Below are 26477 nucleotides of genomic sequence, written 5' to 3'. Positions count from 1 at the left end.
TTGGGAAAGCACAAAACATAAAGTCTTTAAAGTATTGACTAACATTGTTTCAACAAATACTGGTTCCTATATGAATATAAATAAATATGGTTACCTAATGCCAGCATTTATGCGAATATGTTACATTTTGAGAGCGAAAATTTCCGTCCGCATACATTTTCCGAAGCTACCGGATTTGTCCGCATTTTCTGACTTATTGTTAGTTGAATTTGAGATATTTGACATATAAAGGTACGTTTGATTATTTGTATTGAAGGAAGGACTTGTCAGAAAAGGTGAGATGTACTGAAAAATACTAGGGAAATTAGATTAAAAAAAAAAATAGGCAAATTCAACATATGTAGTGCACGTACTGTTGTTTAGTTATTTATCATACATTTTAATATATTTTCAAACAGTTTTAAAAGCAAACTTGAAACTAAAAGATAAACTTATCAGTTCTCAAGAGTCGCGCTGACTGAGTAGTAAAAACTCTTAACTCTAGTGAGTGGGGTTCTAGTCAAGTGAATTTTGCAGTGTGCAAACACCGTATGCGTGGGTTTTCCTGAGATTCTTCTGTTTCTTCTCCACTCTCCTCACTTCACCAATATCATTTATCTTATCATAGCTTTAACCTGTCATTTGGAACAGACAGTAGTTAACGGGATAATGAAAACAAAAATATATGTGGAAAGAAAGTTCTGTTAACATTTGATTGAACAGAGAAAGGAACGCAGATATTGCTAAATATTTTAAAAGATATTATTGGATATGTGCATTTTATAATAGTTGAGGTCATAATGAAATGAATATTGTTATATTTCAATGAACAGAAGAAGGAACGTAGATATTGTAAAATCTTTTTCAATGCTTTTTTTTATATTCTTTTACTCGGGATTTCTTAAGAGTTCGTTATTAAAATACTTAGTAACATATCCTCATTATATTGTCCTAATGCTAGTACAATAGTTTAGATTGGTCAAGTTCTTGGTGTGCTAACCACAATAATTCAAGTTACCCTCCCCCCCATTACGAAATCCTGACTAAATAAATCAATATTCGTCGTCTGATGTTCAATACCGCTTAAGTAACATTTCAGCAATTTTAGAGGAGAGACAAAAAACTGTTTAAAAACTAGCTTCATCCTCATTATACGTAGTATTACTTTGAGGGAATAACAGGGCCTTTCTTTGTGATATAGATGTACTACTTAGCCAGATTGTGTACCTTCTTATACTGATTCTAATGGTATCAAAACTCAAATTCGTCAAATTCGAGATACGTGGTGTTGAATCTCAGACGATGTTACCAGTAAAATAGTTTAGAATGATCGAGCCCTGGCGTGATAACCACAGTATTTTATGTCAAGGACTCGGTGTTGAATCTCAGACGACGATATGTTACCAATAAAATAATTTAGAATCATCGATCCCTGGTGTGATAACCACAGTATTTCATTAAAGGACCCCCTTCCTATTACGAAATCCTGGCTACGTGCCTACATCCTGCAAAGCTGATATAATTCAGCTAATGGAAAACCAAAATAACATTCTTTTGGGAGGTTATGAGCTTTATGGGCTTAGCCCTACGTTGATTTTTCCTTCCATTGATTTTCAATTCCTGAAAGTTTATTGTGGTTCATTCACTCTTTTAATCGTAGCCATTCCAGTAAAGTATACTACCTTGAGTAGTTGTTTCTACGATATATGGTAACTGCTAAACTTCTGAAGCAGTGGATAACAAATTTAACAATTAATTACCTGGATCACAGACAGGTGAAAGTTGCTATGTAGAATAACCGAGAAACTGTATATTTGCTTCCATTTCCTGTTACAAATAACGACAATGTTAGTTTCTAGAGTACACCCGTTTAAGGACTTCTTTCCTCATCGGAAAAGTTCGTGGGGAAGGATTACATTTCCTGTCTGTTGTAGCAGCTGCTTCGTTTCTTGTGTCTGACGAAAACTGAGGATTTATTCTTGCATTTCAAAAACTAAAATCAGTCTTATTAATTTAGTTTAAAAGAACTTCTTGACTCCTAATTTATATATCGAGAAAACAAACAGGCCTAACAACGGATTTTTAAAGATTTCTTCATCGATATTTCTATATACTTTTGCAATATTAATTACATAGAACTTCTCAAGAATTACTTCATATTATTTCTTTTAGAAAATACACTGTAATCATAGTTACTAAACTAACCACTAGAGGCACAATTGGCGTTGCAAACGCTTTGTTCTTTCAACTGCACTGTGTATTGCAAAACCGCGTGTCAATATGTCTAGTGTTCGTAGTTTTGAGGGAAATTTATTAATCTAGAGAAATTTCGTTCTAAACTAACTAATTTTAGTAAAAAGAGAAAAAGGTATTTTTTTCGATGAAACGTCAAAATTTAGAGAAGTTCTCGCGCTGACTGATTGGTCAATATAAATCCTTAAATTTTTCTTTGCTCTTCAGAAATAAACCAATACAATACCAATACCATTTGTGAGTATGTGTGTGTATGAATGTGTCTGTTCAAAGTAGCTTAATTTACCCATTGTTGGCCAAATATATCCGCATTTTTTAAATAAAAAATGTGAAGGAAAAACTAAAAAATAGAAGCAAAAGACAAGTATCGATTACACTTCCTTTAATATAGCTAAATTACATAATATTATCACTAGGGACCGGATTTTAAGGTGCAAAAATGTGGTAGGAAAAAGGGAATAAAAGGTGCTGAAAAATCATTCAAAAAGGTGCAAAAAAAAAAGTGCTAATAGGATATCTTTATTAAATGCTATAGTAAACAGTTACGTAAACATTCTTTATTCATTACACCAGCAAATGTCAAAAGCTTGGCTTTAAACATTTGACATAAATTGCAAAATTGTTTTATTTAATCTCAAACTTGTACACCATTCAACATTCTTGAATAAAATTGTGGTTAAAACCAACTCGGTGTTAAAAAAAAAAAAAAAATAGCAATATTGTGGGTTGAGAAACCGTTACATACTATTGGGTTTTCGGAAATTGGTTATGCTTGGTTATCCACAACATTTATATGGTTTCGAATGTTAATTTCTGTCGCTTGGAGTTCAGGTGACCCTTAAAAATTGCCCGACATCAATGGAAACCAGTAGTGCATATCTTGTAAGCAAATGCAAAGGTTTCTACTTCCGGATTGTTTCCCAAATTTAGTTCAAATTTGTCCCCAGCAAATCCGTCAAGATTGCGTCTAAGTTTATGGAATATCTATTATGTGTAAACCAGATTAAAAATAAGACATATTGTTCTGTCCAAATTAAAAAACAAATAGAAAAAAGGGACAAGAAAGGTGCTGAAGGCTAAAAGAAGTAAAAATAAAAAGGGGGAATTTTATTAATTTGGCAAAAAAAAGGTGTAACATTCACGAAAAAGGTGCAACAAAGTGCCTTCATTTCAGTTCGTTGTATGTCCGAAAATACATATTTTGAACTACATTTTTAGAAAAGGTGCTGCACCTTAAAATCCGCTCTCTACTTACCACATAACTTCTGTCATAGGAATTGGACACTCAATAAACTAGGCAAAATTTGACACGAAAAGGAAAATTTTAGTGTCAGTCGAGGGAAATTTTCTTAGGGAAACCTATGAACAGTATGTATGTTATGAGCGACTGGGAAAGATGAGAAAATGATAAACCATTTTACATATCTTTAGATATCGAAAAATCATTTATCTGCAAAACTATTTTATGCGATGTGTAAGGCTATTGCTGTGGGCCACTTACTGATTCCTCAAACTACAGCGACCTTGCTCAATTACCTTAAAAGCTAAAGTTCGTATTATTTTAGTAATATATGAGGGAAGTTCATAATTCTCTACAATTTATGCCTATAGAAAGTTATAGGCAGTGGCCATATTAACCTGACAAACTACACGAAGCGTAGGAAAGTAGAATCAATCAAAAATATTGCGTGCGTAAAATACAGTACAATTTTAAAGAGTATTAGCGATGATTTTGGTTTGAGAAACAAGAAGATAGTGAAGATTGCAGTATTGCAGTATCTACAAAATATGATAAACATGCGAAATGTAATACCTGTAGTAGTTAAAGTGTGTATACGAAAGAATTGAAGACTTTGAGGCAAAAAACCCGTCAGGACCAAAAAATGAAAATGTAAAGCAGGTAGCTTCACAAGGGGTTCTCGTCATCCGATTTGCTTCAAACTTTCCATATATAGGTTAAGGAAGGCAAAGGGCCTCTTTTCAAAAAAAAAAAAAAAAAAAAAAAAAAAAAAAAAAAGAAAGAAAAAAAAAGGCTCCCTTGATAAAAAAGAGGCCACATTAAAGAAACGAAACTCTGCCGATGCAAACATGACTTTAAAGTAAAAAATTCGTGTTTTTTCGTTTTTACGAGAAAAGAGTTGGAGGAGCAATGTCTAATTTGAAATAACAATGAACTCCGCATAATCCTCACGGAAATTGGATTTCGGTGGAATTGTTTGAAACTGTGATATGTTGTAGATAAGTTATTGTGTTCCTGAAAATAAGTCTCAATGGGCACAACCACAAATCACTGACCATTTGGCCACTACAGGGCCACTTTTTTTAAAACAGCCGAAGATAACGATATTTTTGATTTCGATAAAAATGACTGAAACCGTGATATGTAATAGATATTGTGATTCTGAGAAAAATCTTAATGGACATAACCACTAATCACTGGCCGTTTGACCACTACAGGGCTACTTTTTTAAAGAAAGAGCAGATGTAAGGGATTCTTGATTTCGGTGGATTTGCTTGAAACCATGATATGTTGTAGATACTGTGACCCCGAGGAAAAATCTTAATGGGCACAACTATCACTCACTGACCGTTTGGCTATTACGATGCCAATACAATGCATAGAGTATTACAAAGAAACACATAATATATTCAAATACTAGTGATGTGAGGTGGAAAATTTTCCATTATATTTTTCCGGAAAATTTTCCGTTCTAAAAAAAAATCAGTAATCAAATAACAATTCCTCAGCAATAATAAAATTGATTGAATTCATGTATAGAAATGTTAAAAAGTGAAAGATCGTTTAAAGAATCTGAAAATTTTCATGGATCAGACAATTTTCAGTACTATGTAGGAACAAGTTAAACAATTTTCATGAATCGAAATATTTTCTCTTATATGGAGAAATTGAAGAACTTTTTATGAGTCGAAAAATTTTCATCAGTTTGAAGCAAATAAAACAACTTTTTGTGAATGTGAACGTTTTAATGCTCTATAGAAACAAGTGAAAAAATTTTCATAGATCGGAAAATTTTCATCACGATGTAGAAACAAGTGGAGAAAACTTTTGATAAGCCGGACAATTTTGGATATTATGTATAGTGATGTTAACTGGAAAATTTTCCACTATATTTAACTGCACATTCAGCTACAAAATAGAATTTCTGTAGAGTAAAGTTAGTCAGCAACAAATTATAATTTTCCAATTAGCTTTAGGGAAACGGGAAATTTTCTAATATTTCAAGATGGGAAGTAAACTTTTACACAGTGTTCCTTTTTCTCTCTTCATCTGCGAGCTCCTTCGTTGCTAAGCGGTTAGCATACGTGCCATTGGCATGGAAGACCTGGCTTCGATTCCCAGCGGGAGCTCATGTAGTTCAGATTTCACGTTAATCAGTTGATCCCGTCTTATATAGTCTTGCTGCTGAAAGGGACGTTAAACTCAAAATCAACTCAAATCAACTCCTCTCTCTCTCTCGTTCTCCCTCTCTTTTTCTTTCTCTCTCTGTCTGTGTGTGTGTGTGTGTATGCAAAGTGCAGAAAACATATACCGAGTTCGTAGAGTACAAATATTCTATTATTTAAAATTTCAATTTATTAAAAGTCATGAATGTTTTCCGATTCATAAAACATACTCCACTTATCCCTACATCGTTGTTTAGCCGTAGAATTTATTGGTAATATATATTGTCTTTAAAAGTTTCATGAAGTGAAAATCTAACGATTCTTCATTTCAAGAATGTTTCAAAAACTTCAATGCGTTCTTCCCTCAGAATCCACCTTTGATCTTACAATATTAGATTTCGTCAGTTTAATACGCATAATACAGTTTTCTCATAGCTTTACTACTTTTATAGGTTTACATTCTACAACACTTATAAACAAGTAGATATTATATATATATATATATATATATATATATATATATATATATATATATATATATACAGAGAGAGAGAGAAACACTATGTAAACTTTTACTTCCCAACTTGAAATATTAGAAAATTTTCTGGTTCCCGAAATCTAATTGCAAAATTATAATTTGTTGTTGTCTAATTTTCCTCTACAGTAATTGTATATCTCAATGTACGGTTAAATATAGTAGAAAATTTTCCACCTAACATCACTATACATAATATCCAAAACTGTCCGGATTATGAAAAGTATTTTCACTTGTTTCTACATCGTGATGAAAATTCCTTAAATTTGTTTCTACAGAGCAATAAAACTTTCCGATTCACAAAAAGTTGTTTTACTTTTTGCTTGAAAATGATGAAAATTTTCCGACTCATAAAAAGTTCTTTAATTTTTACATACAAGACACAAAATATTTCGATTTATGTAACATCGTTTCACTTGTTCCTACATAGTACTGAAAATTGTCTGAGCCATGAAAATTTTTAGATTCTTTAAACGATCTTTCACATTAAACATTTTTATACATGATTTCAATCAATTTTATGAATACTGAGGAACTGTTACTTGATCACTGATATTTGTTAAAAACGGAAAATTTTCCGGAAAAATATAGAAAATTTTCCACCTCACATCACGGCTAAACAACGATGTAGGAATAAGTGGAGTATGTTTTAGTGAATCGGAAAATTTTCCGTTTCAAAATTTTCCTGAAAATTTTCATCGCTGTACAGGACAGACAATTCTTCGATTCATGAAAAATTGATTCACTTGTTCCTATATAGTACTGAAAATTGTCTGAACCATGAAAATTTTCATATTCTTTAAACGATCTTTTACTTTTTAACATTTCTATACATAAATTCAATCAATTTTAAGAATACTGTGGAATTGTTACTTGATCACTGATATTTGTTAAGAACGGAAAATTTCCGGAAAAATATAGAAGAAAATTTTCCCTCTCACATCTCGGCTAAACAACGGTATAGGAATAAGTGGAGTATGTTTTTAAGAATCGGAAAATTTTCCGGAAAATTTTCTGGGAAATTTTCATCACTGTAAAGGACAGACAATTCTTCGATTCATGAAAAATTGTTTCACTTGTTTCTACATTGTACGGAAAATTGTTTGAGCCTGAACATTTTCAGATTCTTTAAACAATCTTTCAATTTTTAACATTTCTATACATGAATTTATTTTAACAAAAGAGACACTGACCAAAGCTTAAAATTTTACTTTATTTTAAATTATAATTTGTAACTGTTTCGGATATCTAGCATATCCTTCTTCAGACACGATCGAAATTAATGAAAATACAGACATATATATAAATGTTGTTATAACAACATTTATATATATGTCTGTATTTTCATTAATTTCGATCGTGTCTGAAGAAGGATATGCTAGATATCCGAAACAGTTACAAATTATAATTTAAAATAAAGTAAAATTTTAAGCTTTGGTCAGTGTCTCTTTTGTTAAAACAATTAATCCAAAGCCATGAATAGTCTTACATGAATTTAATCATGAGTAATTGTTACTTGATCACTGATATTTGTTAAGAACGGAAAATTTTCCGGAAAAGTATAGAAGAAACTTTTTCACCTCACATCACAGCTATACAACGATGTAGGAATAAGTGGAGTATGTTTTTATGAATCGGAAAATTTTCCGGAAAATTTTTCGTTTCAAAATTTTCCGGAAAGTTTTCATCACTGTCAAATACATTTATGGAATACGAGAAACAAATAAATGTAAGAAGAATAAAAGTGAACATTTCTGTCAGATATCAGTAAGTGTAGAGAGATTCATGGGGGGTCTGCTTAAGCGACTTCTTAAATAGATTGACTGAACGAGGTTGTTGTATGTTGGGCGGAAGGTCATTCCGTGCACGGCTAGTGAATGCAAGGAACAAATTGAGTAATATTTCGACGAGTGTAGGACGAGAGAAAGGAGTGTATTTACCAGTGGCGGCTGGTACTATATGTTGTATGGTTGTGCAACCGGATATTTTTTTAAATACTAAAAATATTTTTAAGTGTTAAAGTAGTGTATCAGTAAAAAATAAACCTTTGCTCTTGAGCGCAAAACAGTATTGATGCATTTCTGAAAAAAGTCAATTAAAAAACGGAAAGAAAGAGAGAGATTTACCTTTCCAGTGGCAGCGAACGTTGCCACTGGAAGCAGTAACATTGAGCATATGGCAGCGAGCTTCTATCTCTTAACATGGGGAAGTGGATTTATTCTTGCAACGCTCCTATCTTCCCGTATTGGTCCCTTACGGTTGCATTTTTTCCGCAACTGGTCAGCTTCTGTAATAGTTACAAATTCCTCCGCTTAGCAGCGCTTGACTCAGTTGATAGGGTGAGGAAGATACAGACGCGTGGAAGAAAGAAGTTATTCACAAAACATAAACTCGCAAAGAACAAATATAAGTCTGGTGGTAGCAGGGACGGATCCAGGCTGAAAGTTTGGGGGGCGGTCGTTCGAAGTCAATAGATTTTATTTAACATTTATAATACAAAGGTGAAAATTCTTGGGATAAGATTTATTTTTAAAAAAAAATCCTATTCTGGGGGGGAAGGGGGGTCAATCGAGTCTCCAAGAAGAAAATATCTTACTACGGGTCTAATTCCTAGCTCTGTGTCCTTCGTGCACATGATTCCGTGTTCGATTTCCGGCGGAGAGCATAAATTAATATCAAATCATTCACTTCCAATACTTATCTGTCTTCTTTAGCCTAATTTGCTGGAATGTTAAACTATTTTCTTTTTCTTTTTTTTTTTTTTTTAATTTTCAAAGGAAAATATCTTAGATTTCATGCTTCTTTACAGACAAAAAATACGTGGTTCCTGAAAATGGACTTTTTGTTCCGTATATTTATACAGTACAAAGAAATGCTAACAAAATGCGTATTGTCGGAGGAGAGAGGTGTTTCTGAACCCCAAAGAAAATAAAGCGGAAAATATTTGCGGTAGCGATGCTTTCTATTCAGAGAAACTTGGCGAGCAGCATTTCAGATTTCAATAAAGTCATAGAAAAATTTGAAGCCCGAAAGATCGAAGAAAGACCTTCCATTCTAAAATAATGCATAGTTTATATAATTAAATAATTTTGTTTAACTGCGTGCATGCAATTTTCTTGCTTTTTTTTTCTTCTTTTCGGATTAACGCCATCATTCATGGCTTACAGCACATACTATATATTCGATTTATCTCGTGTCCAATAACATGAGTGCAGAGGTTTTGTATATAAATAGTGTATAAACGTACATTGATAGTGGTTGTTTGAAAAAAAGGAAATAGCTTATATATTAAATTAATATTCGAGAAATAATTTAATCAATAATATACAAATAGAGCTTAAAAGACTTTCCTCTTCATATTTCCTGAATATTTCTTGGATAGGACTCAAGAATGCTGGGGGAGGGGAACACTTGCGCGTACCTACATACCTTTGATATTGCAACATTGCAACCGGTGCTTGTACAGACTACGAGCCGCTACTGGTATTTACACCTGATCTTGTATCGAGATTGTGATAAACATTTAATGGTTGCAATTGTTGAAATAAGTAGGAGGGTTGTTCAAAGCGCAAAGTCTTAAAGATAAGTGTGAGTCAGTGCAGATGACGTCTATCTGCAAGTTTCAAAAGGCCCAGCTTTCTGTATGTATGGAGTTAAATGATTTGATCGTTTGAGATTATATGCAAACCGCGTACAGGCATTTTGGATACGTTGTAACCGGTACAATAATGAGGAAATATTAGAGGTTTTACAAGTGTTGACTTTGTTTCAGTGGGTAGCATTTTCTTTAGTTTAGTGAAGGAATGCAAAGACCAGAACGCTTTCTTACATACAGCGTTGATGTGAGGTTTCTACTTAAGAAATTGATCTTATATATATATATATATATATATATATATATATATATATATATATATATATATATATATATATATATATATATATATATATATATATATATATATATATATATATATATATATATATATATATATATATATATATATGTTTTTATTGAGTTATTTTACTTTTCAACACAGCCAGCAAGCGAACTAAGGCATAATTAAGGTATAACTTATACTTCAGAAGAAAATTATCATAAAGTATTATATGTTGCGGTACCCACCCATATGAACATGCCCCCCAACCAGGGCCGGATCCAGGGGGAGGGCGATCAGATCAGGGCAATTGCCCTCCCCCCAAAAGAGGAAACTTTCTTATTTTATATATAAATACAACCCATCCCAGAGTTTGGAGCTCTTAAAAGTAGCTCTAAGCAGCAGTATTACAACCCACCGGCTCCCCAGAAATCCGCCCTGGATCCGCCTTGCCCCCAACAATACTTTTATCTTTTCACTGTAGAGGATTTCCCTTCATTCCCACAGTAATTCGAACACTGTGCTCAGTATTTCGATATTAGCTTCATATTTCATTAATAACTGTTTTTAATGTATACTATGGAAGGGAAGCTTGACAGGAATTCTGTATCTCGCCAACTTATTTAATATCTATCTAGAAGAGCTAATGAAAAAAGAGCCTACATAATCAAAGCGCCAATTAGGTAGCAGATAGAATGATTAGGCATATACTGTTTGTAGATAATACGGCACTTGTGGCGGAATCTGAAAAGAAAATCAATAAAACGTTAGAAAAACCTGAGGAACTGCTGCGAAGAATATGGGATGAAGATAAATGTTAGAAAGACAAAAACTCATAGTGATTAGAACGAAGCAATCGGTGTCAACTAAATAAGTAGAAGGAGAGAAGATGCAACAGGTGACTAGTTTTCGATACCTGCGTCGTATTACAGTGAAACCTCCCTTAACGGACACCTCTCAATAACGGACACCTCTATAATACGGACAGATTTGTTTGTCCCAGCAAAAATATATGTTGTCTTATGGAACAAAACCCTCCCTTTTACGGACACTCTCAGATCGGACGCGGACAGTCCTTTTTTCCCCCCCAATCGTTTCAATAACCTCTTCATAATGGACAGAAATTATTCTCGGTTCTGTGATATATTACAGTAGACAGAAAAGTCTTTCCCCACAAGTATATCTATCGTGAGTCTATACCTGGCGAACCATCAAACAGAACAGTTTCTAGCTGAACTTATGAAATTCTTCTTTTTTCTGCCCGCAATAAACTGCTTTACCGCGAAAATCCTAGAAAACCTCCAATAAGCAATAACACTTATGCAATGCCAGTTGTATGGCCAAGAATTGTATGCGAAAGATTCCCTTCCCTAACAAATTTAGTCCTTTTCCCTCTGGGTCTTGCATCTTTCCCAACAATCTCATAGATAACAAAACAAACATTGTTTGTTTTCCAATAATATTTTTCAACAAGCAATTTTACTTTTTTTTTGTACAATTGTACAATTGTTGTACAGTTGTACAATTAAAGAAATTTGCCATTAATCTCGGTGACACAGAAGCTCTCCAATTGATCAGTTACAAGCACATTTCGAACAGAAATCAGTGTCCGTAGTATATATACAGCAGACAACTATTGCAGACTATTTCCCAAAAAAATTCATAGTTAGTGAGTTTGTTCTCCACATTTTCAGTATTTAATAATAATATTGCATGCTGTTATTAAGCTATTTTTATTTTTAGTATAGGCGGTATGTCAATTAATGGATTTTGTTTTTAAAGGGTGATGACATGTACTTAAGAAAATTACCGTACACGCATTATTTTTTGCAGTATACAAATATATTAACTCATTCTCAGAAATTTCTCCTTTATCCCACCCAGTAATTCAAATAGGTACTAAATACTTTATTTTCATATTTAATTTTAAGTATTTACGCTCATACATAATGTATTTACTATATATTACATAAATACAATTACCCTTGTGAAAAATTAAATTTGTGTAACCTCTGTGTAACGGACAAAAATTCCCGTTCCATTGGTGTCCGTTATTCAGAGGTTTCACTGTATTAGTAATGATATAAAATGTGAACATGAAATAAAAGCAAGGATAGGAATAGCGAAAGAAGCCTTTAGGAGGAAGAAAAGGCTATTTTGTTGTACCTTTAATAAAGAGTTGAGAAAAAGACTCATAAAATGTTTCGTATGGAGTATTGTACTGTATGGGTCAGGAACATTGATATTACGCAAAAGTGATTAAAAACGACTGGACGCTTCGAAATGTCGGTGTGCAGAAGAATAGAGAGAATTTGTTGTCGACCGGAAAACGAATAAAAGGGTGTTAGAAATGCTGGGGGAGAAAATAACAGTTTTATATATTTTGAGAAGACGAAGAGAAGCTGGGCGGAATTGGCTAAAAAGGAATATATCATGAAAGACGTGCTAGAGGGTATGGTGGCAGGAAAGAGAGAGAGGGTCGAAGGAGACTACAATTACAGAGGTTGTTCAGCCTACGTTTGGCCGATTTCGTTCCTTCCCCCTCCCGGGCAGAATGGACTCACCCGACCTGGCTTATGGCATCCTGCAGTGTTGTGCAGTGGCTTCCTGGGAACGGAGTTGTTTTTTTCCGCGCGGACGATAATAACGCACAAAACAGGACCATTGTTGTGAGTGTTGTGTTAAATTTGTTTCCAAGTATGTGGGTTTCCGCTCTGTGGCCAAAATGCCGCCCAAACTAAGCCGGTTTTGGGAAGGCTATGTTGCGGCTCTTTATGACACCCACTTTAGTGTTTCTGTTATTAGAAAACAGTGCAAGAAGAATGGTTGCAACATCAGTTTAAGTGGAATAAAAAATGTTATTAAAAAGTACAAGGGCAACGAAGCTCCACCATTTGGATCACCAACGAAGTTGCCTAGGAAGCGGGAATGCACCAAGGCCACCTCTACCATGCAGAGAAAACTTCGCAAAATGGCAATGCGAGAAAATCCGCCAACACAAAGGTGTATGGCTAATCGTCTTGACGTGTCTTTGGGCACTGTGAGCCGGATTTTACACAATTAACACAAGCTGGAAAAAGTCATGAAAGCTCGCGGTCATCTTCTCACGGATGCCCACCAAAAGGAACGAAAGTGCAACGCCCGGAAGCTGTACGAACGGCATCTGCCAAAACAAAGGTGGATGTACGTCGTAACGCTCGGTGAAGCATGGATTTACCTTTCCGACTGTGGCAAACCGAGAGCCATCATGTGCCGAGAGAAAGGCGCCAAGAACTTCAGAAGGTGGGTCCGTATCTGTAAAGAATCCTTCCCAAAAGGGTTCATGGTCATTACTGGCTACTGTTACTGAGGTAAACTGAAGATTCGTAGGGTGGCGAAGAACTGCAAAATAAATTCGCAGTATTTTCAGGAGCAGATCTTGCGGCCGATCTACGAGCATGAGATTCCAATAATGTACGGAAATAACGCCAATCTGATGCGCATTCACATGGACAAGGCCTCATCACATACCTCATGACTGTCCCTCGCATTTTACAGGGAGATGGAGGAGGCAAGTGGTATACAGGTGATACCTTTCAATGAGGTACCTGTTAAATCTCCAGATGCAAGTCCTATGGACTATTGTGGATTTGGATTGCTGAAGCGGGCTTTGGGAAAACGGCTTGTGACAACTGTGGAAGGACTTTTGAAAGCTGTGCAAAGGGAATGGGACAAGATTCCCCTCCCAGTTCTTCAGAGAAGCCTATTACAGTGGAAATTACGCTGTCGGGCTATTGTTATGAACCAAGGGAAACACATCGAGCACTTACGGACCTGGTGCCATGGATTCTTCTAAATTTTTAGGTAAGTCGAAATTGGCCAAATGTAGACTGAACAACCTCTGTAATGGACGATATCAAAACAGAGAAATCATACGTGAAGACGAAGTTAGCTGAAGACCGTGGAGCATGGAAGTTTCTCAGTTGTGGTAAGTGACCTGCCAAAAATGGCAGAATACCTACGATGATGATAAATCATATATACAGTTACTGCATGAGGTGTGAGTAAGTTAATCTAAATTTATGTAATCTCTCTGTAACGAACAACCTCCCATTTATACCCTACAGACAATAAAAACAATAACACACCGACCTTCGTTATCTAGAGATTTCATTGTATATGGCAAGTTACAGAAATTAGTTGTAAATTTCAAATACTATAAAATGGGCGACTGATAAATTTAAATGATTATATTTGCGTACGTATACTTCTTCTTGTAAACATTAATATAATTAGCAAAGAGGGAATATGTTTTTAAATAAGTAGATAACGTTATCTGGTGATAATTTCATGCTTTCGGTCACGAACTCTTCTTATTTATTATGATGTCTGCATCGAGTGGGTTTCTCTCTTTGTTACGATATGACATTTTATTTATCTCTGCAGTGACATATGGTCTTTGTCCAAACAATCACAGTTATAATTTTGCTATAACCTACAGTATATAAAACTCCTCTATCTATAAACTATAGAATGAGAAACAGAGCCCGAATTTCTGTGAAAATATTAACTTTCTCATATTTATTTATTTACTAGCAGCGCTCACCCCGCTTCGCTGCGGTCACCCCGGAACGCAATAAACTTTGTTACTTAGATAATTTTTACTTTTTCGCTTTCAAGTGATATGATAAAAACCATAGAAGATTGCACTAATGTTAACATTATATCGCCTGTCATTTATGTTAACCCGCCCCGCTTCGCTGCGGTCACCCCAACCCGCCCCGCTTCGCTGCGGTCATCCCGGAACGCAATAAACTTTGTTACTTAGATAATTTTTACTTTTTCGCTTTCAAGTGATTTATAGCGCCTGTCAGTTATGTTAACCCGCCGAGTCACAGGGTCATGCGGGTTGCATATAAATACGTTTATTTTTATACCTATGATGAACTAATAACAAAGGATTTGTACGTATGGACACCTGAATGGTCAATTATCTCAAGACACTGGTAATTGAAAATTAAAGTGATATGATAAAAACCATCTAGGGTCCACATCCTAACAACCCCCCAAAAATGAAAGAAATCGGTTCAGCCGTATTAGCGTGATGAGCGGACAAAGGATTTTTTGTACGTATTGACACCTGATTGGTCAATTATCTCAAGACACTGGTAATTGAAAATTAAAGTGATATGATAAAAACCATCTAAGGTCCAAATCCTAACAACCCCCCAAAAATGAAAGAAATCGGTTCAGCCGTATTAGCGTGATGAGCGGACAAAGGATTTTGTGCGTTCTCTTTTATATATATAGATTGAACGCAACAGGTTGATGCCTACTGACTGTGTAACTTATACACGATCTTAGTATCAGTGTTGCCAACTGTACGAAAATGTTACTTAACGTAGGAATATTTTTGATAACTAGACATCGGATTTTTATGCAAATGCATATTTCGTTTGCTTATATGCATCTTTGTTAAACTTTGTAGTGGTTTTTAATAGGGGGTCGCACAAGACAAGATTTGTGGCTGCCTCGTCTCGAAAATGTGCTGTAAAAGTGATGTCTCGACTCGAAAAATGTATATTTCTCTATTGGGAGAGACGTGTCTCGACTCGAATTTTGTCAGGAAAATCCTGTCTCGACTCGTCTCGTGCGCATCCCTAGTTTTTAACAACAATAATAAGCTCAAAATTGAAGTTTTAGTAGTGCATATAAATGTATATTTCAAAAGTTAAAGCATATATTAATATTTAGAGCATATTCAGCATATTCTGTAAACTTTATTTTATCATATCACTTTAACGGTAGAACATATTGGCCCACGGAAGGTTATCGAATATCCTTTCGAGACATGAAGTTTACTACGGAGCCATTTGTTTAAAAAAAAAATGAAGATATTTACAAAATTTCGAAATGTTCCTAAATGAGGGCTTAACTTTAATATGGGGTTTAAAAACATGTTCTAAGTCGCTACGAGGTACGAGCCAAAAACAGAATGGTTTGTTTATTCTATTTTAAAGCAATATACTCGTTCCGTCTGCATTTTTCCCGGGACATCAGACAACCTTCTGGGGGAGGGGGGATAATAAGATCATTACAAAACGGCAGGTCTGGTAACTTAAATTGGAAATACAAATCACTGACAAAACCAACGTTTATTTTAAATAAATAACTTTGTAACAGTTTCGCCAACTAACTGAACATATTGGTTTAATCAGATTTGGTAGTGGCTGATGAAGCCAATATGTTCAGTTAGTTGGCGAAACTGTTACACAGTTATTTATTTAAAATAAACGTTGGTTTGGTCCATATCATCTCAATGGTTTGGTCAGTGATTTGTATTTCCAGTTTAAGTTATTTAAGGTACACTGTAAAAAAATCGTTGTGTTATTTCAACGACATGGTTATGTGTTAACACGATTGTATTAAAATATAACACAAACAAGTGGTTAGAACAACTCACTCTCCATTTGGAGTTGTGTTTCAAATGCCGGTAGTTGAAATGACACACAGCCTGTGTGTTAAATTAACACAAGTGTAGAATCTTCGGTGTTGTTTTCTGCGTGATTGCCAAATATGTTGGTCATCTAATTAAAAAGGCTTATGAATTGAAGCTACAGACAAACTCAGTAGAAAGAAATACTTAAACAAAACCAGATATACGCAAAATATCAAAATGCAAACCGCGCGATGTGTTTTCAATTGTTTTACGTAATGTTTCTGAAGAAACCCTAACAGCAGAAGATGTGCTAGGGATGTGCCACTTAGGTGTTCTAAATTCACCTCCCACATTTGATGCATTTATTGCTTCTTTTTCTAAGCGATTGTGTACTAGAAGCAACCAACGCATCAAATTTATTAGATGGCAACTGGCGCCGATCATTCAAAAGTGAGTATGGAAGAATTATAAAATAAAGTAAATAGACAGTCGTCATTTTGTTATAAAATTAGGTCTACATGGCGAGCACATTTTATCTTATCCCGAACGGTTATCGTCGAATATACGCAGCTTAAAGGAGCACTCTGATTAGCCAAATTCAAAAGACCTCAACAATTTATCCCTCTACAAGCGACGTTTTCTTCGTCGCTCCGTGGCCAAGTCGGAAAAGCACGAGGCTACTAATTGAAAGGTTGGTGGTTCGTGCCCCCCTGCCACTAAAGTACTTCTTTTTTTACTTGTTTAAAGTGTTTTTTAGATTCAGCATAATGTAAACACATTACGCATATAGGCGATTTAACATATTTTGAGGGAGTAATTTTGTGGTTCATTAACGCTTACGGCACGGCTCAACATTGATTGTGTGTTAAAGACGTAACATACCCTCTGTGTTAAACGGCAACACCGCGGGGTATGTGTTCAACTAACCCCGCATAGTGGTAGTCACGCTGGAACCACTGCCCTGTGTTAAAATTGAGTTGAATTAACACAACCATTTTTTACTGTGTAGCAAAGCTAGTATGAACCAGTTAGGTCTCCTAAACCTAATTTAACCAAATGAAGAATGTTAATAATAGAAAGAAAATTTAGAAATATATTGCCCTATAAATAAACCACGCCAAGACGGGGTTGCTTTGCACACGATTTAAGCCATTTTACAGAAATTCTGATATAACGTACAAACATAATGATTTAGAACATTGTATTTTAAACATATAATAGCTAGATCTATAAGGAAAACATTAGTGCAAGTTCAAAAACATTCAGTATAACCATAGTTATTGAAATATAAACTTTGGTGCAAAGTAACCCCATAGGTGGGATTACTTTGCACAACATACAAAAAGTAAGTTCAACATACGAATCTAATGTTTCTGTGCAATATTTTTCCTTCAGTATTTATATGTTTTACTTTCTACACAAAAGTGCATGCAGTCTACAAATATTGATATTAGAATGATGATACCGGTATCAGTACTTAGTTTGAATTATCGATATTAGTAAAAAAAAAATGTATTTTCTCGTACCGGCACAGGAACCGCATTCTAATAGTTTAGCATATGTCCCACAAAAATGCCGACTCGAGAACAGAAAAAAAAATCCCCGTGAACTGATTTGCCTTGGTTGATCTTTATATCTGAGAATATCACCCCAAACGTAACCAGTGGAATATTTACGGTGTTTGGGACTTTCTGGCTGAAGCCCACCCAAATTGCTTAATTTCTTTTCTTTTTTTAAAAAAATCCAATGTTAGTAATTTCCATGCGTATAAGCTGAATCCCCCCCTTCCAAAAGCCTAGTGATTTAAAAAAAAAACTTAAAAAACTAAGCTTTTCTGCGTAAAGCCCCTCTCAAACTAATTTTCTGGATCCGCCACTGTTTTCGTAATTTATTTTCCAACAAGAAATCCATTCCGGCATCTACCTAAATAGGAAATTTACCTAAAATTAAAAGGCAAGAGTTACCAGCAGTAGTAATTTCCTAAGGAGTTAATTTGGACCGGTGCAGAGTAACTCCGATTAGAGGTTAAATCCGCCTTCTCCCAGTTTTACTTTCTTTTTATGACTTTAAAACGATTCACACTTCAACTTCAACTATTGCATCAAAGTCCCATTATACACAGTAATATTTTACGAAACTGACAACTTTGACGGAAATTCTTGTACGTGATATCTTTCAAATTTTGTCGGCCTTTATAATGACTGCTTTCCATCAACAACAAACCTAATTAAAGCTGAAGTTAACCGCCAATATATTAGCCAAAATACAGTAAGATGTTCTGTCTTACACTGGCAGTTGAAACTTTATCTTTACAGTTCATGGTTTTACCGAAAGAGGACTCTGCAACTCTTTTCATATTTTGTACAAAATAACCCCGTCTTACAGTATTTAAAACAAATTAATCATCCATTTACTTTCATTCGCCTAACTGGATTCACACAGTAGCAAATTTTTGCCATAATACTGCATAACAATGAGTTTTATTTCATATTTTTTTGAATTTCTTCAAACTATTTTGTACTCAAAAAAACTCAAAGTCAAACAAATTGATTTCCATAAAACTTTGTTTCTCTATGAATAGCTCAGTGTCACATTTCCTATAACCTCTAATTTTAACTTTACACACAATCAAAATCAGAGGTTTCCAACCTTGTTTATCTGGCACCTCTCTTCAAGGACGCAGATTTCTCTGTATTTTTTGTGGGGGAGGGGGGCATTCAGATGCAGAAGGCATATATGAGGATTTTAAGACAAATTGCATTCAAATTATGTCAAATATTGTATATTCAAATATTGTATATTCATAAATACAATGTGGGGATCCACATGAGATTCCCCTCCCCCCCGGGATTGGCAACCTTACCTCTACAACATCTGCATATTTCATACTTCATATACTTCATATATATATATATCTCCTTCCCTCTCGACCTGGGGGCCGCGGTGGCTCAGTGGTAGAGCGTTCACCTCTGGTGCTTGGGGTCTCGGGTTCAAACCCTGCTCCCGCCAAGTGAACTTTGTGGTGGTCAAACACCGTGTGCGTGGGTTTTCTCGGGGTTCTCCCGTTTCCTCCCACTTCCTTCATACCACCATTTCATTCATCTCTCATCTTTACCGTCTCCTTTAGCCTAACCGCCATAACCGTGGGACGTAAAACTCAAAAATTTCATTTCATTTCATTTTTTCCCCTCTCGTCCGTCATAGATACATGCTTTTCTTAATAACTTCTGTCATTTCAGATGCAACATTGAATTCTCAAACGTTCTACAATAGTAATAATAATACTAGTGATAATAATGATATATGTTAAAGACACTAAAAGAGAATCATGCGAGACTTACATTATTTATGTGTGGAATATGGGACGAGTCTCCACCATTAATGTCACCGTTACCACTCAAGACTTAAACAGATTGACTCCATTAAACGAGCTCGTCCAAGACAATGGCTTTAGCTGTTTGTTGCAGGAAACAGAATTCAAAAATTGCTCCAGAAAATACGTTCAACAGTTATTGTGCGGAGTAACAGACGTTCGGAGGTACTAATAGTGCAATCTTTAATAATAATAATAATAATAATAATAATAATAATAATAATAATAATAATAATAATAATAATAATAATAATAATAATAATGAATACGTACTGTTGAGTTATTAATGCTTTCCTATTGCAAAAGAAGTTTCTTGGTTTGCTTCCAGCATGTCAAAAGCGAATTAGTCCCAGAAGCGACAGTCCTATTTGCGACAGGAACTGTTATCTGTCCTATGAGCAACTGATTCATTTATATTGAGATGATGGAAGATGATATGATTCCCTTTCGTACAATATGTTTGTCTCTGGTGTTATTAGCGTCCGGATAACCACGCTATGAAAAATGTACGTGTTAGTGATATGTTCGTCTCTACTGTAAGTGTAAATAAAACATCTTAATTTTGAGTTAGATTTGACATAAAACATATTTGATATATTATTTGATAACTTAACGAGACAACAGAAATATTTCCATGAAAAGTATATTTCGATGTAATTAATTATTGAAAATCCCATTTTAATATCCCCTTTCTTGAAAAGCACTGATTTCTGTATTAAATTTAATTCAAATCTAATTACTTACTAAGCAAAGTAATATATTTTATTTTGGAATAATTAAACGTGTAACACTTTCGCCAACCATCCACTTTACACACTTGCAAAGATTCTATGAATAAAATGAGAAAAACATTTCAATAATAAAACACAGCTTTTGAGATTCTTTACATTTGATTGATTATCCTCAACCAATCCCACTAATTACAATGCAGTACACTCTAGATAATTCGAAAGGTAAACAAACCCTTTAAATTACCTTTCCTTGTTGTAAGCTACCAAAACGTAAACTAATTGCATAATTCGCCTTCCCCCTTGTCTTGACTTATACTTAAAGTTTGTCCTATAGCAATGAAATAATCTGTTATAGCTAGATGAATTATTATGTCCTGCGAGAGATTTGTAACTTGTGTAATAATTTCTTGGGATACACTGTATTTTTGAAATGAGACCTCTAGGGACGTAAATCTTTCACGATACATTTTGTTAGGTTCTAAGCCACACTATCGTGAAACAAGTTAAGGAAGATGGAACCTTATCTTCTTCCATTATCTTAGTATGAACGAATCGGTGACTCATAGGCCAGTTAACACATCGAATCGGTCGCTCATAGGACAGTTAACAGTTCCTGTCGCACCTAAGACTGTCGCAAGTAGGACGACACCGTCAAAAGCCCGGGCCCACTCGAAGTCATATTCTTCCCCCTTGGACAACTTTCTGGCTACACTGCTATAAACCTGAACATGACTTGTCGAACACGGTAGGGACTACAAGCAAGTGTATTTGAGTAATTAACGTCAGTAAATCACTTTCAATAATTAGAAAAATTAGAAAAAATAGTAATATATTCCGTTAGTCAGTCACTTTTTACTATTACTGAAATTCTTTCTGATATCGGTTATTTTCGGTCATTTTTATATTTCCCCCTTCCCCAAGTTGCGGGAGCTGGATTTGGATTTAAACGGCATCGGAAGTGTCTCTGTTTATTTCAGCGAGCCCGGCAACTATGGATTCGACACTAATATCGATCATTTTATATATAAATATATCTCCCCCTCTTCCTCCACTAAATGGCACCGTGAAAGTGAAATGATAAAAACCATCACAGACCCAAACCTCATCTATGTTGAAAATTTGATCGAGATGGGTCGGGTGGTTCAAGAGTTATTAACTTACAAACATAGTCGTTTTCATTTGTATATATACATACATATAACCATATGCTCATATATATCATGTTATTTTATTGTGTTTAATTAGTAAGTACACAATAAAGACGTTTTATTTCACGTTTTTATTTGTAATGCTGTTTTGCTGTGAAATTATTAATTTATTGGAGAACAAGTTTTTTTTTTTGTTTATTTTATTTTATTATGTGTTTCAATTTTAGTTGATAAAATTATGGTTACTCTACTCATTCTGGCCTCCAATAACCAGTGGCGTAACGAACATTACAAGATGGGTTGGATTAAACTTGATAAAAAGCCAAGTCTTGCTAAAAAATAAATTCCAAATCTTGATTTTAAAAATTGCCAAGTGTTTCGAAAATCTTATTCTCACTTTTACCAATCCTATGGAAAACTATTACAGCAATCTTATTTTCATATTCTTCCCATTCCATGCTCCGTCTGAGATACGAATACGAACAGCCAGTGGCGGCGGTTGGACGCTAAAAGTGAGGGGGCAAGACATGATCTGAATATTTGTATATAGATGTTAGTTTTCCTGGTTGTTTCTAACATTTTGTTTGACGAAAGGTTGTATAACTAATAGGATACTATATTTTCAGTTAAAATACCGTATATCGTATATAATAGTTTATTAAGTAAATTGAGAAGAACAACGGAAGTAGATACTAGCCCTTTGTACTCTTAAACAACGAAAGTGTAAGAAGAGATTTGATTCCTTGCTCATGAACATCTTAAAATTCTGTCTGGAAAATTGTATGATCAGATTATTTAATAAATTTGCAAAACAAATAAATAGAAAGGATAATATTAATCATAGTAATGAATAATGATGCTTGTTTTGCAAAAGTTATATTGAAACTGAGGATTAATGAAAAACTTAATATTTAATTCCACACATGCTATTAAATGTATGTTATTACTCTTAGAAAATGAAAGGAAGTAAATACTACAAGCATATGCTACGACATTTAAAGAAATATTTGCTTTTGCAACTTCTTGAAATATGTTCGTTGCCATTAGATGCAGATTTCACTTTCTTGGAACACATCAAAACACAACAATACTTACAATCCACACTTCAGTTATACAAAATAAACTTAAAACCTAGAATTATGTTCAATTTACTAAATTTTATTGTATATACACTCGTACATCCTTAAACACAACACTTCACTCGTATATTACACTACAAAATAATGGAAAAGGTAGAAGTTGTTTCTTATCACGCTCTTTTTAATCGATATTCCTTACTTTAGAAAGAAGAAAAGACATTTTAGGAACTGTCAATTTTTGTGCAATTAAAGAATAACTTGTGAAATAGGCCCTACTTTTTTTTGCATAATGTTCTTTCGTTTAGCTTCAAAGCGGCTCACTAACATATCGAGCCCTTGTAAGAAGAAATGAAAGTATGCTGAAATTGTGCTCCAATAGGTTATTTTTTGGGGTTATTTTCTGTGGCGATTAAAACGCAATTACTGTAGCTTTCTTTACTCCACGGGAAGACAACCAATACGTATTCACGCAACAGCAAATATTATATGGCAGCATTTTTTCCTATTAATCAGTAACACATACAAAATCGTTACATTTCCAAATGAAACTATATACATTAATTGGTTACTTAAAAAAAGTGCGGAGGCAACTGCCCCCCTTTGCCCCCCTAATCGCCGCCCATGCGAACAGCCCTTTTTCCGCTTTTGAGTCCATTTTCACACCTCAACTCAGGATTATTATCATCACCCACGATGCACAACTATTAATTTGACAACTCATGGCTAGGTTAGGTAATCCCCATCAGCAAATCCTCATAAGAATCTTTAAAAATTACAATCAGTTGTAGAAATGCATTAAAAAAAAACACACACGCAGAATAAGGTAGGCTGCATGTACTGCTTGTGATGTAGGGATATCTAATTTACACAAACATTCAATTGAGTGGTTCGGTGGGAGACCAGGCTAACCTACACCCTGGTTAAAATTGAGATTTTGACGGAACAGCATAAGTAAATAAGTCAATTGAACAAAACAGCATTCTTCAAATTGCTAACTAGGTATTTTAATTTTCCTACTTGTTAAGAAATTGGTAACTTCGGAAGGGGCTCTCCCCCTTACCTCCCTTAACAACAACCCTGCCAATAACACATGCTATGAAAAAGCATATAAGAATAAAGAACAAACAACCTTCCTTACCTTCAGCGCAGCCGAGATTTGAAGTAAAATCCACGCTGGAGCGTCATAGACCATAAACACACAGAGCTATGTTTTCAGTCACCAGAAACGTGAACTGACGTCATTGAGATTTTTTTTTTTTTTAAGTAGCAGACGTCTTGACTCCCTCTGTAAACGAGGCTGAGATGTGACAGATCTTTTAATGAAAGATCACTTGTTTTTGTGTCGAAGTTTTGTTTTACTTTTTTACTTCTTTCGTCTCAGATTAAAAATAGCAGCGTTGTTAAACACTTGAACGTCACTGGCAGAGAAAACCGATAACAGCGATTATTTATGTGTTTTCAAAATGGTGTTATCATTAACATTTATATTCCTTCTTTCTTCACGTCTTAACACAAAAATCTCCGCTGATACACAACGATTAGAAAGATACTATAAACGACGCACAAACAGATTTTTCTCAGAAATAAAACTAGATAACAGATAGTGTATAGATTTCCTCTTTCACGGTACTTTTTTTCTCCTCAATTTACGACACAGGAAAGAAGGAAGGAAGGAAGGTGTATATACACAGGAAAAAGAAAGTGCTGTTTGCGGTGAAGAAATGGACTTTCTGTTAGTACACACTGTGAGCACTTTCTCTCTTAATGGACTTGACCTTCAGCTGTGGCGTTCTATTGTAGAAATCGAACATTATAAACATATGACAAAACGTATTACGTTAACAGGGATTATGTTGCTTCAGGATTACCTTTATTATGAAAACATATTTGCGTTGGTTGTAATCTTACACTGACGCGCAAGAGACTGTACCAAGATTTATTATGTATACAGTATGTTGATATTATAGAGCAGAGGCGGCTCCACGAGAAGGCATATTGGAGTAATTATTTTCCTAGAATTTTGCTTTGTTCGTAATATTCATAAATTTGTATATAAGAAGTGTATAGCAACTGCCCGATTAGTTTATATAATTATAATTTGTGTGCATTAAAGCTTTTTAAGAACTGTTTTTGTTGGAATGCGTGCTCCGGTATAGTTAGTTATGTAAGTACAACGTGGGCTACGCAGTGGCGTATACTGGTTTGCTGGCTTGGGTTACCACTAACTTTATAACACCTGTACATTAATAATAATAATAATAATAATAATAATAATAATAATAATAATAATAATAATAATAATAATAATAATAATAATAGCTCTCTCTCTTTGAAGTAATGAGTAATTGCTAGGGAACCTAGTTTCCCTCTAGTTACGTCTATGCTCTTCCTGCTAGTCTAGTCGCTAGCGCGCGTGCCTTTGATGGACATGATCCCGGGTTCAATTTTCGAAGAAGAGTGTTGAATGCATTACAATGGTTCATAATCTACCTTAGCACTGCTGGTCCATGTCTCATGTAACCTCGGTGCTGCAAAGGGACACTTCTATTGAACAAACAAACAAATAATGATACATAAAAATACGTAGTAGCTTGCAAATAATACTGTTATAAATCGATTACTTACCTATTAATATTTGATTTCTAGGGGTCTTGTTTGGTACAAAAATGCCTTGATTACTTCATCGTTAGGGTTATAGTTGGACTACTTCCGACTGAAGAAATGATTTTTTTTAATCGGCATTAGCGCTGAACCAGATAAACGTTCCTGTGTCTGAGTTGATCGAGTATACGATTTTATCTTCTTCAGCGCAGGAAACGTTCTCTCTACGAATGCTGACGTAGTAATCACAATTATTGTCACAATTAACGCAGCTAACTTCACTTCAGGAATCACTTGATTTAACTTTTGGTGGTAAATAGTTGACAATATTCCATGAATTGGTTTGTTCGAGAAATTAAAGGCTTCTGCTTAATATATTATACTTAACTCATTTTTCAGTTGGACTTGATCAAAATGATTGGCGTTAAGACTTTACATTGTATTTAATGCTTTTTGTTTGGGAGGGGGGAATTCCCTTTAGCCTGCAAACTAAGAAATTTTGAGAGTCCAAAAGATGTGTAAATTAAAGCATAACCAGAAAACCTATCATTAATTTCTACATAGTCTAGTATGTTGTAATATAGTTGTTTATAGTGAACTTCATCATTTCCTTTCCTTGTTTTTAATGACGATTTGCTGTACTGTCCGAAGACCCTGCAGTTTCCGTACCATTCCAAATGGAAGGAAATCCATTATGTTTGTACTCAGTTATAGTATTAAAAAAAAAAAACAAAAAAAAAACTTGAACATCAATTCTATAAACAATATGCTACGTCAAGAGTTATGGTTTGAAAAGTATTGACGCAAACCGCTACGGAACGAGGTTCATAATGTCCCTCGTTCCCAGTGACCCCAAAATACGCTGCCAATATTTTGCTTACACAAAAGAAACAGATTTCTTTCGAGGCAACCGGCCTTACCTGGCAGACCATTCGTACTCTGCGGATGTAGGTGGAGCGAAGGGGAATGCGCTCACAGCTACACGATTCTTGCTGAATCTAGTAACGAGTAAAGGTTTCTGCTTTGTTGCGATGTCGAAGATCTCAAGAATGCGAAACAGACTGCGCGCAAAGAAAA

At 34.7% G+C, this 26477-nt stretch overlaps 1 protein-coding gene across 2 annotated transcripts in view; it reads right to left on the bottom strand.

Moving 5' to 3' along the window:
• Positions 1-24530, bottom strand: part of LOC145671405 (cytochrome P450 6j1-like) — a 62009-nt gene extending 37479 nt beyond the window's left edge. Inside the window, exons 1-2 of one of the 2 annotated variants that reach the window (XM_081740553.1) lie at positions 23938-24530; positions 20115-20336 (exon numbers count right to left, since the gene is read on the bottom strand). The gene's annotated coding sequence lies outside the window, so the exon portion shown is untranslated. The remainder of the gene's footprint in view (positions 1-20114; positions 20337-23937) is intronic. The other variant, XM_081740551.1, reaches the window with a different exon arrangement.
• Positions 24531-26477: the final 1947 nt, after the last annotated feature.

The sequence above is a fragment of the Thermobia domestica genome, chromosome 15, assembly GCF_964235325.1.
Source record: "Thermobia domestica chromosome 15, izTheDome1.hap1.1, whole genome shotgun sequence".
Classification (NCBI taxonomy): domain Eukaryota; kingdom Metazoa; phylum Arthropoda; class Insecta; order Zygentoma; family Lepismatidae; genus Thermobia; species Thermobia domestica.
The sequence above is the reverse complement of the archived record's forward strand: the minus strand, read 5'-3'. Positions and strand labels throughout refer to the sequence as shown.